This window comes from Diabrotica virgifera, chromosome 7, assembly GCF_917563875.1.
Source record: "Diabrotica virgifera virgifera chromosome 7, PGI_DIABVI_V3a".
In the NCBI taxonomy this organism is placed as follows: domain Eukaryota; kingdom Metazoa; phylum Arthropoda; class Insecta; order Coleoptera; family Chrysomelidae; genus Diabrotica; species Diabrotica virgifera.
In genome coordinates this window covers 240,767,163-240,787,231 of record NC_065449.1, presented here as the reverse complement: position 1 = coordinate 240,787,231, position 20,069 = coordinate 240,767,163, and the positions used below count along the sequence as shown (strand labels likewise).

Sequence of the window (20,069 nt, the reverse complement as noted above, 5' to 3'; positions counted from 1 at the left end):
AAATATTGTTCTATTTATTATTCTAAAGTAAAGGCATTAAAAATTGATTTTATTGACGTTTCGACTGCCACCTCGGACGTCGTTATCAAAATACAAAATATTACTAAATTAAACAAAAATGTTGTTGCTTAGTAAAAAAAATCTTCTAATTTAATTTAATCTGACTCATTCATATCGGCAATTCAGACTATATTATACATTTTAACCCGGGAGCAGTCGCGCGTAGAGAAAAAATCTCACAATACGAATTTAACACAAATTTCTATTTTATGATATTTTTGTTTACTTGTTATGTTAAAGATATCTATTTCTAACAATTTTAAAGCTAATTGGTTCTCACCAAAGCCATAAATTCCACAAAAAAAAAAATAAAAAACTAAAATTTTTTTTTTAAATTCCCACGCATTACTACAATCTTCCTCGAGGCACTTACGAGTGGAAAGTTGTTGCAAAATTTTTCATCAAGTTATCAGGGGAAAGGATAAAATGTTATGATTTTTTCTAACGGCGCGACTGCTCCCGGGTTAAAGTAGAAGACTTAAAAATGATATTGCCAATATTTATGAGTTGCGTTCCTGGGACGACTTTCTTGAAAGACTTTTCATTCGATTACATGAACTCAACTTTAACTCAAGAATATCCGTCACAAAAAAGTCATAGCATGTGATTTGTCTTTAAAAAAACAACCACATGCAATGGTGACAGTAAATCTCTCGTGTTAGTGATTTAGTGATTCCAGGGCCCCTCTAAAGACTACTGGCGCCTGTGTGCAAAAAAGGATTTTGGTGCCCCTTAAGGCATTTTAGGTAGGTAAGTATTTTACTAGTAGGTAGGTGCCTGAGATAAGGCAAAAAACTGAACTTTAGAAGTCATAAGTTTTAATGAGTTTTCCCCGAAAAGTGCTTCATTTTTTAGTAATTTCACGTTGAAATATTCGATTTGGAATTTGACGAATAAGAACGTATTTTTCATGAGCTTCAATTTTCAGGATAAGGTCTATATAGATTTCATGAATATACCATTTTTTTCGTTTTTTTATAAGCTATACATTTTGACAACAATATTTCTTTCGATGAAACACTTAGTTTTTGAGTTATTTGCGAAAAACCACATTTTGAGTTATTTGCGAATGAAAATAAACATTTTCATTCGCAAGTAAGACTCGAGAAGTATTGATTTACTTAGTTACAAAACTCTATGGAAGAAAAGTTGCTTAGAATTGGTCAGTTTATCCATTTCCGGACTTATTTTAACCCTATATTTTTTCACTCCCGAGCAGTCATAACTTTCACCCCCCAACTCAAAGCAACCAACGGCACAAGTCCAACTTTGAAGGGAGGGGAAGTAGAGACTAATCCTATTTAGTTACAAAACAAAAATTATTATTAAATGAGATGTTAAAATTGTTGACAACGGTTCGAAAGATGAGTACAGGTAACAAAATAGCCACTTCAATTCAGAATAAACTAGAAAAACAGCTAGAAACCGTTCATTTACAAATAATCAACGAATCCTACATGCACAACGTCCCCAAAGGGGCCGAAACCCATTTTAAAGTTGTGGTGGTCTCTGAAAATTTCAAAGATCTTCCCTTGATCAAGAGACACAGAGCAGTAACGAGTGTTTTAAAGGAAGAGTTGACTGGAGGAGTACATGCATTGTCTATAGAAGCTAGAACGCCTGAAGAATGGGAGAAGAGTAAAAGATTGTAGAACCTAGTCCTCGATTCCTTGGAGGTTTTGGCAAATAAAGTTGGTATATATTTGAATATTTTTTTGAAACGTCACTTCTTAATGTTTAAATCGTAAAATTTATTGTAAAAATAGATAAAACAGAATCAAAAGTCATGGTAATTCTCATCGAAGGCGAAGTCCCGCCAGAGGAGCCCATCATAAATTATTCGCAATCCTTTTTTTAAAATTTTATGAGATTTTCGTAGATCCGATAAACAAAATTTAAGAGTAACTGAATTAGTGAGAAGAGCAGCCCAAATTTGAAGACAGATGAGCAAAAAGACTATTTTTTATTCCTTTTTGTAAATTTTAAAATTATTTAGTGTTGTATTATAATCAAAATTTAACCCTCACGCACAAGTTGTACATACAACTTCAGTGAGGAACTGAGTTTATTTTATATGTACAATTTATTTGCTACAAATAAACTCCATTATTATATTATTATTATATTATATTATTATATTATTATTTAATATCTCAACTTTTGTTTTAAAATTAATTTTTTTTGCAAATTTTTTTTTCAATTTTTAACCATGAGTTTTGGCGCCCCTGAGTGATTCCATAGTAAATCACTAGAAAAAACCTGATACTATACCTGAATGTACGACCAAATAGGTACTTACAATTTCTACAAAACATTGTGAAATTATTTTGTGTCACTCGTGGCTTTTTACTCCTTGATAAAAATTTCTAACTCCTTTTTGGACATAGTTGTCTTCTATTATTTCTAGTTATTTTTTAGTAATTTGGAGTGGATGTTTTGTTAGTGAAAATGTTAATTTAAAAATCTATGAAACAATAAAAATTGATACACTCATGCCTTAAATCCCCAACGCAAGCCACGTAAATGATTAAAGTCCAGACATTCACCGACTTCCTGCATTCCATCCCGATAAATCTGCATTGTGCATTGGGAGAACAAGCACTCTTTTGAGACCCTATAACAATATGAATGCTTAATCAAACCGGAAGTTTTGTGCTAAGTGCACCTTTTTGTCGAAGCCCCTACCCGGTATAAAATAACAACCAAAAAACTGAGCATAGAGTTACTCATTGTGAGGTCGGGGTTGTATGAAACCTATCACCTTATAGGATGTTGCTACTAGGGCACAAGAGGCGAAAATTATTTTTAAGCGTATTGAAAACCAATTAATCGCCGAGACAGAAGACGATCTCCAAAGACTAACACACATATTCAAACAGCCAAGAAATACAATAATATGATAATATCAGCAGAAAAAGCAAATGTATGACATCTAAATACCCACTACGATGTAAAATCGAAAATGATGGGAAAATAATAAAGCAAGAAGCAAGTTTTAGATACATATATGGGAAAATATATAACCAGTTACGGAGATATTGAAGATGAAATACAACAACAAAGCTTAAAAGCAAGTAAAGCGGCGGGATCTCTTAATGACACAATCTGGAAGAACAAACACCTAAGACAAGACACTAAAGCAAGAATCTATAAAGCAGCAATCAGACCTATATTGACATACACGGCGAAGACAAGACGTGACACATCTAAAACGATACGTCTACTGGAAACAACAGAGATGAAAATACTCCGACAAATATCAGGGAAAAGTCTGTTGCATAGGGAGAGAAGCGAAAACATAAGAAGATCATGAATGTAGAAGACATAAATGGATGGGTGACAAAACGGAAACAGGAGTGGAACGAACACATTAGTAGAATGGCAGAGGATAGGATAGTATGAATAGCACGAGATAAGTCACCAAATTGACGAAGAAGTACATACAGTGTGTCAATTTTAAAACTTACAATGGGCTATATCTCACGACCAAAAGTTGATATCGAAAAATGCTTGAAAGTGCTTCTAGGATAGTAAGGGGGAACTAAAATGACATGAAAGAGAACTCACCCCCATCAACCACCTAGGGCCCACCCACCACAACCAAAAATTTTAAATTGCAAACCTCTACTTGTGTACATCATTGAAAAGACTCTAAAAAATTCTATCCAATGGTATAAATAATAATTATACAGGGTGAAGCAATAATTGTGAAACTTTGGCTTAATAAGAAAGGATATGAAACATTTAATAAGGTTTTTGTTGAACTACAGATTTGTTAAAAATGTCAATTAAATAAATGTTCAAAGTGGCTTCCGTTGTTTTGTAAACAATAATACAGCCTATTTTCAAATTCTGCACGAAATGTGGCAAATGTTGTCCTTGTAATAGCGCGACATGCTTGCGTAATTCTTTCTCGTAATTCCTCAAGTGACGCAGGTTGAGTTTTATAAACAAGTGACTTGAGGTAACCTCATAGAAAAAAGTCAGGTGGCGGTAAGTCTAGTGATCTCGGTGGCCACTCAATAGGACCTCTCCTTCCAATTCATTTGTTCGGATAATTAGTATCTAACCAGTGCCTAACTGAGCTGCATAGTGAGGAAGTGCTCCATCTTGTTGAAAGTGCAGCAAATCTTCGTCTAGAGCTAGGTTGCCTTGGTCGTCCATTTGGTTCTCTAACTCATGCACAATTAAAGGTTCGACGGTGTTTTCCAACATATCGAGATAAATGTCGCCACTTAAATTGCCTGATATGAACAAGGGGCCAATTATAGCATCGCCTAATATTCCTGCCCAAACATTCAGTTTTTCAGGATATTGAGTGTGACCTTCTCTGAATCGATGCGGGTTCGCATCACTCCAGTACCGACAGTTTTGTTTATTTACATTACCATTTAGCATAAAATTACATTCATCAGTGAAAAAATATTTTTTAACAATCTCGGTTCAACGCGAATTCTTTCAGTCATGAGTTCACTGGATCATCATCGCCTAGTTCTTGAAGAATTTGTGTTTTGTACGGGTGAAACTTATGTAATTTCAACACCTTTCTAACCGACTCATGTGAAAGTCCTGTCATTGCAGATACTTGACGTGTTGATGCAGTAGGCTCTATTGCAAAATTTCCAAGGACCTCAATTTGGGATGCTTCATTCAGTAATCTTAGGGCATCCCTTTTTTTTATTTTGCACTGATCCCGTTTCTCTAAACTTTTCAACTAAATCGCGGATGTACACGTGACTTAAATTTTTGTCCGGATGCCTTTCATTACATATTTGAGCTGTTCGTAAACAACACTGGTTCTGGGACGCAAATATGAAAATGATCTCCACGCGTTCAGGTATACTGTAAGTAAACCATCGTGACGACTACAGCTTAATGACAGTACCGATCGTACAAATGATGAAAACTAATGTGACATTATTTAAAGGTCTCAAATAAACCAAAAATTATTGAATCTGACAGAAACCAAAAAACAGATGTTTTAACTTGTTTTGCAAAAACGGCAAATTAAGTTTTTATACAAAAAAATGTACCGACGGACATTTATCATTCAAAATAATAGTCAGGGAGGTAGCATTACAAATATAAAAGTCATAGTAAGCCGCCTGATATTAACACCCTGTATAATTATTATTTATACCATTGGATAGCATTTTTTATAGTCTTTTAAATGATGTATCACAAGTAGGGGTTTGCAATTTAAAATTTTTTGGTTGTGGTGGGTGGGGCCTAGGGGGTTGATGGGGGCGAGTTCTCTTTCATGTAATTTTAGTTCCCCCGTACTTTCCTAGAAACGGTTTCAAGCATTTTTCTATATCAACTTTTGTTCGTGAGATATAGCCCATTGTAAGTTTTAAAATTGACACACTGTATTGGCAGACCAAGAAAAACATGGTGCGATAACTTAAACAATTTAGGAGGCTAATATTGAAGAAGAAACAGGCTTTAAAGCCTACATACAAGAAGGAAGAATGAGAAGAAGAAAACCAATAGTGCAATGTCACCAACGGGCATCATTAGCTAAGGTGCGTGTCTTGAGACTTTTGCGAAATTAAATGAAGAAATTTTTAAGCGGACGGCTATGGAGCAACCCCTAAGTATCTTCTAATAACAGAAGAGTTTTTGTCGGGTTGGTTAACGTTTAGCGGTTTGCCAGGACAGATATTGGAGTCATCGTCACCATTACTGCAATTTTTTTGTGGAGCTTGTATCTTGTATCTAAGTTTTTTTTTTATAGATTTTTCTTACAGGCTATTGATTATGTCCAAATTAAATGTCTCCTCTTTGGATTAATTCTAATTAAATTCTTGACAAGTTTAGGGACCTAATATCGCTATGCCGGTTTAAATGTTTCTCTCACTTCCTCCCGTGTAAAGTGAATTCCTCGTTAACCCTTTTCTTGGCAAACCGATATAAAAATGTGAAAACTGTGTTTTCTTTCTATTAATGCCCTTCTAGAAGTATTTAAAAATTTATGAAATAAATATTTCACCTTTAATTTATTTGTAAGTACCAAATTTGAATTTGTTACATTGCCAAGAATACCATACTACCATACCCCTTATTATCACTGATGGTCCCATGCATTTTCTAAGGTTTAAACCGATTTCTCAGAACAAAGTTGAAATTTCTTTTATCTGAGTTCATGAGTGCTTTCGCGTCACAACACCCCCTCCCCCCATTAAATTTTAGGAAAATAATTTTTTTTAAAAATAAAAAAAAGTTTGTAATTTTTAAATAGAATTATTTATTTATAAAATATAATTATTATATTCTAAATAAAATCCTTTTAATTTAGGTAACTCCTTATTTGTGATGATATGCATAAAAATAGTTTACTTTGCTATTCAGACAAAGTCGCCTACCCCTTCACATTTTGTGCACAGGAAGTAGTGCCTGACTTACAAAACATAGAAATAATTTTGTCTACCTTTTTTTTAAACCTATCTATCTTCAAAACAAATTAAATTGCATAAAAATATTGCAGAGATAAAAAAAATTAAAAATTTACATTGAGAAAAAATTATAACCATAACTTGGCAATGTAACAAATTTGTTAAAAATGTTTGACGACGTTTTTTGATAGTTCAATCAACAAAAAACAACTAAAACGTACACGCTCTATTTATAGGATAATTGATGAATATAAAACAATCACCAAAATAATAAAAAACACACTACATATTTAAAAAAAAATTAAAAGTTTGTAAAAAAGTGGAGAACCTTCTCGAAAATACAACAGTTGACAGATGGCATCGATTAGAAGTTGTCAGAAACCGGTAATAATAAAAATATAAGTTAACTATTGCCATCTTCGGGCACTTTTATGTTATTAGTACAAAATGTGAGTAGCAAAATGCACCTCAAGTCACCTAGAACTTACCTAGGACCTAAAATGAAAATGTTACAAATTTGTTACATTGTCAAGAAGAGGGTTAAATTCTTACCGATACATAGTGTATATTCTGGACAGAAAGCCACAGTTTTTTAATAATACTGTTTAAATGTTGTAATTATTACGCCCCTTAATTCCGCATAAAAAAGGCCTGTCTTAAAAAAATCCATGACTTAGTAATATAACTAGAGAAGAAGATGAGTAACGCTACTGTGTTTTATTTCCAAAAAGCTTTCAAGATAATTATCGTGGCTCTGCTCGGCAAGAGAGAGAAAGCAAAAGGAATAAAATATCTGAGAAAGTTCTGATTTTGGAACGGCATAATGTAATTTGAAAGACCTTTTGCCTCCAGTGTTGTATTCCCTCACCTACAACACTTGAAAGAGACTGTTTTACAGCTTTTGTATGTGTATTAGATATGAAATTTACTTTACAACTGATTATCAGATTTGTTTTGTAGAATATGATCTCTTTAATGATTAAGCAAGAAAATATACAACATTTGCGTTTATATTAAAATTAATGCCCTTTTTAGTCCGTCCTTTAACGGTAAAATATTGCAAAACCTCTAAATTTTAAAGAACCGCTTGCATTGACATTAAATTTGGCATACACACAGCTAACAAGCCAAAGAAAAAAAGTGATATTGTGCCGATATGTGCTTTTGCCCTGGGGGTGAAAAAATATTCGTCCAAAGTAAGTCCGGAAATGGATAAACTGACTAATTTTAAGTAACTTTTGTTCTATAGAGTTTTTTCACCAAATCAATACTTTTCGCGTTATTTGCCAGAGAATATGTTAATTTTTTCAACAAAATAACCACGCTTTTAGACGGTTTTTCGCAAATAACTCAATTAGTAAGTATTTTGTAGAAAAAACATTCTAGCAAAATTATAGCCTGTAAAATTTTTTTAAAAAGTGGTGTATATATCACGTCTCTATACCTAGTAGAAGCAGAGTTATAGCTAATTAAAAATTGCTTCATATTCGTCAAATTTCAAATGGAATACTTTAACGTGAAATAACCAAAAATGAAGCACATTTCGAGGAAAACTCATTACAATTTATTTAAAGTGTTTAAAAAAAGCTTCACTTTTGTTTTATAAAAAAAAATTTATAGCATCAAAAGTAAACAAGTTACGCTCAAAATAATTTAGTCCATTTTTTTTTGGTAAAAAAATCGGGAAAATCAGCCCCTAATTAGTATCTTAAATGAAATTAATTGTTACGACTTCACAAGTTTCTTGACTTGTGTATGTATTGTTTATATAATCTGTAAGTTTCATCGGTTCAAAGTCCTTATTTTTGAAAGGGCTGTAGTTAAAATGGGTTGAACGAGTCACTGATCACTTAGAGTCCAAGTGTCAAACCATCAGTTAATGTTATCTATTTACCTTTTGTCTATCTTCGTTTCATTAGCTCTATTCGCATACCATTGTTTATTCATTTAACATCTTTCATTGCAACAGAAGCCCAACACACAGAACCATGCCCACATCTCTTCCGACTGAGCAACGTGGCCTTTGTTTCGTCAATGTAAACGATTGGACCTTTCCATCTTCGGTCATTCCTTATTCCATCCAAGGATAATATCGTCCTGATCCTTCTGGTTCAGCCTTCATGACCTCGTGTCCATCTGATCGTTATAACAAAAAAGTCCCATAACATTTTTTTCTAAAGTTAACCGTTTCCAAGAAAAAGATTACATTGTTCTCCATATAAGTGAATTTTTATTTTCATAAATTCAAATGACATGGCAACGTGTTGTAGAAGAACATGTTGTGACTGTGGAAATTTAACCTAATCCCACCCTCCCTGTTTAATTACTATTTGAGGTGTAATTTTTGGGGTTGTTGACATCAGTAGGCACCTACCTGCAAAATAATTATTTTTTGCTTTAATAATGTGTCATTTTTGCTATTATCTGAATTAATAACGGTTTTATAATTAAGGCTAGAAACACCAAATCTTAATAAATTTTTGTCTAACAGAAAAACAAAAAAATATATGATATTCAGAAAAGCAATGCTGACTTTTTTGTTTTTCGAGATTTTTGGTATCTCTAACAATTTTTAAGTTATTTTGAAAAAATTTTTTTTCAAAATTAAAATTTTAAAAAATTTTACTTTAAAACCAAATTTTTTCAAAAATAAGCACCTTGAATCGATGAAACTTACAGATCATAAATATAAACACAACATAAGTAAAATAATTTGTGGAGCGGTAGCGATTAATTTCATTTAAGTTGCTAATTAGGGGATGGTCTTCCCGATTTTTTTTTTGCCGAAACAAAAGGGGCCAACTTTATTTTGAGCGTAACTTGCTTAAATTTAATGCTAAAAACTTTTTATAAAAACAGAAATAAAGCTTTTTTTAAACACTTTAAAAAAGTTATAATGGGTTTTCCCCAAGAAGTGCTTAATTTTTTGGATATTTCACTTCGAAATATTCTATTTGAAATTTGGTGAATATGAATCAATTTTTCATTGGCTATAACTCTGGTTCTACGAGGTCCAGAGACCTAACGCGTACACCATTTTTTTTTTACTTTTTTACCGGCTATATTTTTGCTAAGAACATTTTTTTCGACAAAATACTTAATTTTTGAGTTATTTGCGAAAAGCCGTCTAAAAATGTAATTATTTTGTTGAAAAATGAACATATTCACTCGCAAATAACTCGAAAAGTGTTGACTTGGCGAAAAAGCTCTATAGAACAAAAGTTCCCTACAATTAGTCAGTTTATCCGTTTCCGGACTTATTTTGGACATATATTTTTTCACCCCCCAAAAGGGGGTGAAAGTCACCCGCAGGGCAAAAGCACACATCGGCACAATATCACTTTTTTTCTTTGACACGCGTATGCCTTTCATGTCAATTTAAGCGGTTCTTTAAAATTTAGAGCAAAAACCGTGAAAGAATGTACTATTTTGTAAAGATGTAAAAATTATGCGAAACGAGGGAAAATCGTTTATACAGCCAACATTTCCGTATTGAACTGCTTACTTTTACTCCTTTGCCTTACAACCCTTCGCGGATTTTAGCCGACTTGACAACATGTCTCCATTCTTCTCTGTCTTGAGCAATCTCCATTAAATTATGCGCGCCAATAGCTTGAAGGTCTCCTGTTACATTATCTCTCCACGGAGTCGAGGTCGTACACGTGGTTTTCTTCCAGTTGGGACTTCTTTCCACACCAGTCTTACTATTCTTTCATCAGAATGTTTTCTGAAGTGTCTTGTCCATTGTCCATTGTCCATTCATTGGAGTCTTCTGGACTTTATTTCTTCTATTATGTTAGCACCAGAATGTAGTTGTTGGAGCTCTTTGTTACTTCTTATCCTATATTGTCCTGCTGCTTCATCATGCACAGACACAAATATCTTCCCTAGGATTTTTCTTTCCAAAACACGTAGTCGCTCTTCGTTTGCCTTTGTTATCGTCCACGTTTCGCTACCATACATCCTTACGAGTCGTATGTTTGTTTTATATTTATGTAGTCGTATCTTGTATGTCTTATTAGTTGTTTCAATTTTATAAGGTTTTGAAGGGCATACAGTATAAAGACATCTGTTAATTGCCGGGGTTACTTCTTTGCATGTCGGATAATTGGTCTTCTATTTCAGCTCTATGCACTTCTATGTTTGATGTATTTCTGCTAGATTTGTCGTTTAACAGTAGATATAAGTATGTATTCCTTCCCGGTTTTTAGGATCATAATTATCCTTGTCATCATTAATAAGCTGCCTACTCTCGTTTTGAAGGAAGTTTTCTGCTCTTGCTTGGTACTCTGCTTGGACTGCTTGATTTACTGTAATTTAATATTTTTGTAACGATTTTCAAAGACAAAATATTATAAATATGTTTTTATGTAAATATGTATGTACAGTAGAACCCCGATTATCCGTGCTCCTCGGGACGGAAGGGTGGCACGGATAATTGAAAAGCACGGATAATCCGAACATGTATTTCTTATGTATAATACATATGTACGTATACACATACATATATGTACCTACCATAAAAAATAAGAGAAAAAAAATAAATCTTTCACTATGAGTCTCTCTTTCGTCATATAGAGTTTCCGTCGAGTGATTTACGATGACGTTATTTTGATAAAACCTCAAAAACGCAACTTAAGTAATAGAAAATCATAGCACGGATAATCCGCAGCACGCATAATCCGCACCCGGATAATCCGCACCCGGATAATCGGGGTTCTACTGTATTTTGATTATAATTTTACCGTTCTTGTCAATAGCAATTATACAGGGTGTCCCGAAAAGATTGGTCATAAATTATACCACAGATTCTGTGGTCAAAAATATGTCGATTGAACCTCACTTACCTATATACAATAGTGCACACAAAAAAAGTTACAACCCTTTGAAGTTACAAAATGAAAATCGATTTTTTTTCATATATCGAAAACTCTTAGAGATTTTTTATTGAAAATGGACATGTGGCATTCTTATGGCAGCAACATCTTAAAAAAAAGAATGTGTGTGTATTTTGTACGCACGTAAGAAATTTTACTTCTACTACATATTATGTGATTTTTAAGACAATACCAAAAATTTAAAAAAATAAAAGAATAAAACGCACACAAACACATTGAAAAATGCCACAAAGAAAAAATGATTTCTGAACGATAATAATTGTTGGCAAAAATTTTAAATACGCATTTTCTGAAAAAAAAAACTATATAACAAATATACTTACAATCATAAAATGCATAAAAAAATAAAAAAATAAAAACTTGCATCGGGAATCGAAACCGTGAATTTCGGGGCGCTTTTATTCGTAATCGAAGCCTAGACTCACTCGTCCAATTCCACATTATTTGTCATGTGGAAAAATAGGGTAACTGAACGTTTTACTGTTTGACAGTTGTTTTGAATATAATTAAATTATATAGTTTAAATTTTGTGGAAGAAAATATTAAAATATAACAAAACAGTAAGAAAACAATATATTAGATGAAGATTGGTAGAACTTTTGTTGGTAATCAAATTAAGTATGTAAATCAAAGCATTACATACCTACTAGATAAATAAATCTACGCCAAAAAATCATAATTTAAAAATAAAAATCGGACCTAATTTGGGATTTCTCTCTAAAATCCCCATTCTTGAGAAAATACATGTACAGTAGAGCGTCGATTATCCGAACGTCGATCAACCGAACGACCGCTTATTCGAACTATCGACTCCCGCGTCCCGCACTCGAATACCGAGCAAGTGTTAGTAATTGACGCTTAAAATATCTTCAATTTTCTTCAATATTGTATCCAAAAATAATTATGTTGTTGCAAAGACTGCACTTTTTTGTTTAGTTGCTAGTTGTCATTATCAAGATATAAATAAATATGTAGGTATATAAATATGGCTTTTATTCACTTGTGGATAAATATGTATGACTATAAATATGTATCAATATATTGTAGTTCGATTATCCGAACAAATCGGTTTTCCGAACACCTATGTCCCCCAATTAGTTCGGATAATCGACGCTCTACTGTATTTCAACCTAATCCAAATGTATAATTACAATATGGTTATAATAAAAACTACTTACCAAATTAGAATGAGTTTTCCTTGTCCAAAATAGTCCAAAAGTCCAAAAATATAGGTATATGGAAACTATTTAAAAAGGCAGTATAACTATTAACTAACTTTTGTTTGTTGTTTCTTTTCACACAAATTTTAAAACGCAACAACCATAAATAATCAAACTACAGCTGTGCCACAGCCGCCATATTGAATAATTTTTGACATGTCATTTGAACATCCAATCAGAACAAAGTTATAATGCGCATGCGCCGGGATCATAGGTTTTAACATATAAAAATTCACCCTCATATCGCCGGTAAAGAAGTATAACTTCAAAAAAAATTAAAGTGAAATTTGTGCACCCCATAAAAGTTTTATGGGGTTTTGTTCCTTTAAGCCCCTCCAAACTTTTGTGTACGTTCCAATTAAATTATTATTGTGGCACCATTAGTTAAACACAATGTTTTTAAAACTTTTTTGCCTCTTAGTACTTTTTCGTTAAGCCAGTGTTTATGGACATATTTTTGAATATTTGTCGAATCCACCACATATTTTTGTATATGGTTAAGTACGATTATACGAGATTATACGAGACCCGTTAATAATCTGAAAATTTATTTATACATAATTTACATTTTTAGGTATATTTTGAAAAAGAAGCCACATCTCGATAAAAACTGGCTTATCGAAAAAATAATAGGAGACAAAAAGTTTTAAAAGCACTGTGTTTAACTAATAGACAAGGCGAAAACGGCGGGTTCTTTGGAGAAAATATTCCCATGAGATTTTTTTGCATAATCACATTCGTGAGACATTCCAAAATAAGATTCATGAAGTCGCCCACGCGAAAAGTGGTCCAAATTTTTTTTAACAACTTTTTTTTAATTAAATTGCAAAAATCAACAATTTTTTTTAGGTTTTTTGGGCCATTCTGGATAAAAAAAGGTCTCTTATAATTTTTCTCTAAAGTTAATCGTTTTCGAGGTAAAAGCATTTTAAAATTGAAAAAAACGAAAAATGGCGATTTTCAAGGCTTAATAACTCTGTTAAAAGTTATTACTGTGAAAGTCAGAAAGTAATTAAATCAAAGTTTAAAGCCCCCTACAAGATCCTGAAGAAATTTTTGTCATTATTTGATTACTAAGCTGTTATTTTTAAGTAAAAATAATGAGCGCCATGCACGTATTAGGCGGCCGTCCATGATGAGTGCGAAAGAGATGCCATTCAGGCAGTCCAATGGCAAATCTCACTCGCACTCACATTTACAGCCGCGTCAATACGATCTTACCACTCATTATTATTATTAATAATTAAAAATAACAGCTTATTAATAAATTAATGACACAAATTTCTTCAGGATCATGGAGGAGGGGGGGGTTTAAATTTAATTTAATCACTTTCTGACTCTCAATAATCATTTTTAACCGAGTTATTAAGTCTTAAATTGCTTATAACTCGAACACGATCAAAACTTTAGAGAAAAATTATGAGATCTTTTCTTCCCGGAATGGTCCGAAACATCTAAAAAAAATTCTCCGGGCCGAAAATATTGATTTTTGGAATTTGATTAAAAAAAATTGTTAAAAAATTGGACCACTTTTATAAAAAATCTCTAATAGTTTTCGATATATTGAAAAAGATCGATTTTCATTTTGTAACTTCAAAGAGCTGTAACTTTTTTTATGAGCACATTTTTGTACTAAGGTAAGTTAGGTTCAATCGAACTATTTTTGATCTCAGAATGTGTGGTATAATTTATGACCAATCTTTTCGGGACACCCTGTATATGTATTTGCGTTCAGGAACTTATAGTATGTAATTAGTTATCAAAAATTGAATAAACATTTTTTTAAATTTATAATAAAAATCTACACGGGCTTCTTATGGACATTGTCCCTCATTATTTTTCATCTCTGCGCCAATTATTATTGATACAATGTATATGTACCATCAAAACCAGTTCAATTTCAGCATTCTTAAACAGTTTCGCATTATCTTAGAATCGCAATAAAAGCTAATGACGAAATATTGACGGTAACAAGGACCTGTCAGGGATCAAAGTAAATCGAAGTAGGCAAAAAGAAAGTCAAAAATTACCATTATACGAGCTTTGAACATTTGGGATTGGAAGCGTAATTGCCAAACATTATAGTCCAATTAAGGAAACCATAAAAAGTTGAAAAGCAATAAGATTCTACAGGATGTGTATTTAGTGACTGATACTAACCAGATACCACCAAAGAATGATGAACTCTCCCTGTGGATTAAACAGTGCCATTCATATTATTATCTATAGAATTCTATAAAAACTGCTTTATTGAAATTTAGTTCAAATTAACGAGTAGATTATTCAACATTGTTAGTGGATTGATTCTAGGGATATTTGGCGGGAATTAATTATCTTACAAAGTTCCGTGGCGGATCATTTGGCTTGGGGGGGGGGGGACCTTCAAAGTGACGTCAGTTTAACTTAAAAGCCAATGGTCAGATTGAGCTCAAATTTGGACAGGTGACGTATGCAAATTCTTCTTGTGCCACTCCTATCGGAGATTGGAAATTATCACCAAGGCTATCCTGACCTTGTTTCCAGCTGACCTAAAGAGGTTATTGGTGGTGCAGCCAAACCATGACATTCTTCTACAGTCTGGATTTCGTTTTCCTTCTATTTTTCCTTGCATTATATTTTGAAGTATGCAAATTGGTGTTTTTTAAATCACATGGACTTCTATTAGTGGCGATATCTGTATGCCGTTGGTAGGACTTCTTGGATAGTCGGTTAGGAGATTCTCATAGAAGAAAAAACAGAAGTGTTGGCAATGTGTGATAGTTTAACACAACAAAACACGTCGTGGAATATTAGAAAAGAAGAAGGATTATCACACAAATCAACTAATGTTTAACTCTGGCACTCTCTGAGTCGCCATACTTCTTCTTGTGCCGTCTTCTAATGAAGGTTGGCGATCACTTCTTTAATCGCTTCTATCTTTTGCAACGTGAAATATCTGTTCAACACTGAGGTTAGTCCAATCTCTGATATTCCTCGGCCAAGATTTCTTCTTTCTTCCCAAGCCTTTTTCCCCCTCTACTCTTCCTTGCATGATGACGTGTAGCAGAAAGTATTTATCGTTTCGAAGTATGTGGCTCAGTTACGATGTTTTTCTTATTTTAATTGTGTTCATAAGCTTTCTGTCATATCCAATTCGTATTAACACTTCTTTGTTTGAGACTTTCGCAGTCCAATGAATTTTCAGAATACGCCTATATAGCCACATTTCGAATGCCTCTGAAACTATGTATACAAAATCTCAAGATACACAGTCACAATTCAAAAATAGTTGCCCCATGGGTCTTTAGTATTTACATTAAACCCTGCCTTCCTTCTCAGCAAACAAACAAATTCTTGTTTTGTATGATTTTCACACATAGGGTGGTATAACTATTTTGCAGGTGTCTTCTGTATGACCTACATTGCTGGTGTCAATAACCTAAGTCACAAACAGTTCTTGTACAGTGATGTCAGATTAGTTAATTTTATGAAAATTAAAGTTCGCTTATATGGAGAACAATGTAATTTTTTTTTTGGAAACGGTTAACTTTAGAAAAAATGTTATAGGACTTTTTTGTTCTACATTGTGTATTATATCCATACCTTAAAGGAACGCACCAGTGGCGTGCGGTGACTTTCTAAAGGGGAAGCGATTCAATAAGGATATAAAAATATTTTCTTAAGGGTTGAGGGTCGAGCCACTTCCCACCTGATAACACTCTGATGCGCTATAGGGGCTCTATATCAGCAAAGTGCTTATGTGAGACGTCCTGGGTACAAGGAGTCACACACTAAATCCTAGCCCGATCAATGCGTGAGGCACTCTATTGCCGCTATTTCTAGTGACTATAGTGACCTATCATTGATCTGTATTGCTTGCTCGGGCCTTAAGTCCTCGCTCCGGGCTTCGTTTCCTAAAGAAGAGATCTATTTAAATTTTTTTTTTTAATTCCAAGGCATTTTCCACAACACACAACTTTCAACAATATGACACTTATTTATACTTGAGTTCTATTCTCCTATCAACTTCTGATAATTGTTGAATTCGGTCTTTTTCAATGGACTTGCAAAGTCTGTCTTCGCTTGTTGAATTTCTTGTAAAACTTTTAATGCATTTTAATACTGAAAAACTTCGTTCAACTGATGCACTTGTGACTGGAATAGTTTGTAGTAATTCACACAACTTGGACACTTCACACAGGGACTTTTTTAAACCAGTAGTTATAAGAAATACCCAGATTTCTGAGTATATCTTTATCACTAATGTGAGTTGTTTCATAAACAACACTTAACTTATAATGCAAAGCTGGCATATCAAAATATTTTCATTATTTAATCGTAGTGAAATAAATTCCTCTGTGGGAAATTTTGATGACTTATAATTAGAAATATTAAATAAGAATATATTATATAATTCTACAAATTTTAATTCGTTAAAATTTTGAAAGCGAAAATTCATTTTTTGTAGAATGTTATCAAAAGGTCTCTCTGTTGTCGACATTATCAATCTTCATTCTTTTTCTTTCATGTTCAAACCCCATATTTTCAGTTTTATCCCAAATATTTTTAAACTGCTCTCGTTTTTTAATTATCGTATTAATAAACTCATCAATTTGTCTTATACAAAATGCAATGTCAGTTGACTTCATCTGTAAAATGTCAAATAAAAGATCAGTAAAAGGAAAAATCTGCAAAAAATTTAAATCGAAATATTCTTTAAGCGAATGTATGTATTAAAAAAATACCTAAGCAGACTAAGCACCCCTTAGAAGCGGTAACAGTCAGAGCATCCCAATCTTGGAAGGCGATCGAACAATCGCTTCTGCAGGGTACCAAAATTCGCGCGACTAGTGGGTGCGGTCATTGAACCCTGACCAAGTTTTATACGGGGCAACTGCATGACAAGCGGCGATTTTGAGATTCGCTTCTGTCAGGGGTGGACCGAATAGTTGAATTGTGTGCATAGTGCATATTGAGTTCTTTCCTATGCGATTAATTTTTAATATTTTTCAATGCCTATTGCCTAGGTAAATAATATGTAGATTACTGGGATTGGGGAAAATTTTTGATAATTAAATATTAGTTAATAATATATTTTGTTATATCGAAGTATATAATAGGGAAGCGATGCTTCCCCCGCTTCCATGGACCGCACGCCTCTGGAACGCACTATTTTCGGGGACACCCTGTATAATGGAATCTGCTGAAATTATTAACTATATTATCAATTCTGTGTTTTGACAAAGGCTACAATTATTAAATGAATTAATAAAATTTAAATTATAAATGGCGGACTTTCAGCCATCTCCATAAAATGATTTATTTAGTTTTGAATGTTTATTAAATATTAAAGTTGTGAATTTGGTGAATATATTTCATTGTTGAATTATGAACATGGTTGAATAGTCGATAAAATCAGATGCACATAGCATATATTTTAATATTTTATTAAATCAGCAATCGAAGCATGAATATGTTTGATAGAATAATATATAGATTGTATATTAGACCAGGGTCGAAAGTTTTTAAAAATGGTAAAAAGTAAAAAAAATTGTAACAGTAAAAAGTAGTAAATAACTTCCGGCAAAATTTCAAGTCAATACAAAAAAAAGTTGGCAAAGTTGTAGACAATAAAAAGATCTACAACTTTTGTATTTACTCTTTCTTTAAGTACTTAGTCTCAAAATTTATGCAAAAAAATCAAATACATATAAATGAGTTTTATTTCTATCTTCACAAAAATTTTTTTTAAGAAATATCCATTTGGTGAAAAGTCTATCTTTTATGTCTCAAAAACACTAATTTTTTATTTGAAATATTTATTTGTTCCCCTTGACAACTAACACACACAACTAAAGAAAGAGTGGTAAAAAGCTCAATATTTGTATTTTCTTTTCTTTTTACACCTATATTATTTCTAGCCATAATCTAAATATTTCTTTATTATAAATTTTTTTTTGTAAGTTTTCGAATTTTGCATTTCATGTCTATTTAATGCTTATTTATAACAAACTTTTTCGATGAATGGACATATTATCATCTGTGAAGCAGATGTTTTAAACAATCTCGATTTCGATCTTTTTAAACAATCTCGAGCTCTGACAGCTCTGCATCACTCGCAAATAAATCTTTTGTAAAAATTTCACATCTATATAATAGAAGTGTTTGCTCACACCCATGTGGTAAATAAATATACTTGGGGCATAATTTTGACAAAGAAAAGACAAGGAAAAAAGACTAGTGACAGTTATTTAAATTAATTAATTCTAATATCAAATTTAATTAAGAGAACAAATATTTTTTGCATATAAAATAATATTTTTAAGAAGGAACACTGTTTACTATTATGTACTATTTATATTTACTATAGCAAGACTATTTTACGAGAATGGATGCAGAAGAAACAAAACCAAAATATTTAGGTAATTACTATTTCTGCGAGAGATAGGTAAAGAATATGAAATAATAAATACACTGATAATAAATAAGTTATAATTATAATATCTGGGCATATAATGAGCGGACAATGACAGTAAAACAATAATTGCAAATTCTGATGGATAAATATGTAGATATTTTGCCCTGGCCCCCAAGATCCCCAGATTTATCCCCAATCGAACACTTGTTGCACATAAAGGGTTGGAGACTTCTTAATTTAAAGCATCCTTCTTAAACTTGAGCACTTTGGGAAAAGTGAACTAGAGCATGGAATGGGCTAAGCTCACAAATGTGTGATATTATATGTCAGAGTTTAATATAAAATTTCATACAAAAAGTGCACTCTGCGTTTTCAGAGAATGTATGCAATCTGTGAAACGTCACTCGCAAATGATAACTAATATCAACAGACAGCACACTCTGAATTCATTTCGCCGTCAATATATTCATTCTGCTGGTACATTTTTCAAAATAATGATTAATACTTGGCATGTATAATATATGATGCATTATGAAAAACTTTCTGTTTTGTTCAAGTGCGCATGTGAATGTCTAATTAAATTCATTTTAAATGCAAATGGGAATAAATAATCACGAGAAATTATAACCAGCGACTCCTACTGCGAATTATTTAAATAGATTGTAAAACAAAATGGAAAATATATGCGCAATGGATATTATATACTTGATTTAAAATGCCCTTAGGGGATAATTGCTTCAATTTAGAGAACGTGAGAGACCTTACGGTTATTTAATTAGTAGTGTTACAGAATATATAATTTCCTCTTACGAGTTGCCATTTTTCCAGGAAACAATAGAAAATGCAATAGAAAATTCCAGCAAACAGATATTATATCTACAAGTAGCATAAATCCGTTTAAGGTTCTTCTTCTAAAGGTGCCAATCTTATAGATATGTTGGCGACCACATTAACCCATCTTATTCTATTCACAGCAGCTCGAAATAGATCAGTTCACGTTAGACCAGTCCACTTTCTAAGATCAACCAGCCAGGATAGAGGAAAGGCGCCAATTATGGAATACCATTTTGTTTTGGGGACATAAAAAAATAACTATATA

General features: G+C 32.6%; 1 protein-coding gene and 1 pseudogene across 13 annotated transcripts in view; both read left to right on the top strand.

Annotated features, from left to right (window-relative positions):
• Positions 1-20,069, top strand: part of LOC114328363 (histone-lysine N-methyltransferase 2D-like) — a 797,359-nt gene that overhangs the window by 679,928 nt on the left and 97,362 nt on the right. The gene's annotated exons all lie outside the window — the stretch shown is intronic.
• Positions 1,370-1,750, top strand: LOC126887811 (bolA-like protein DDB_G0274169; annotated as a pseudogene).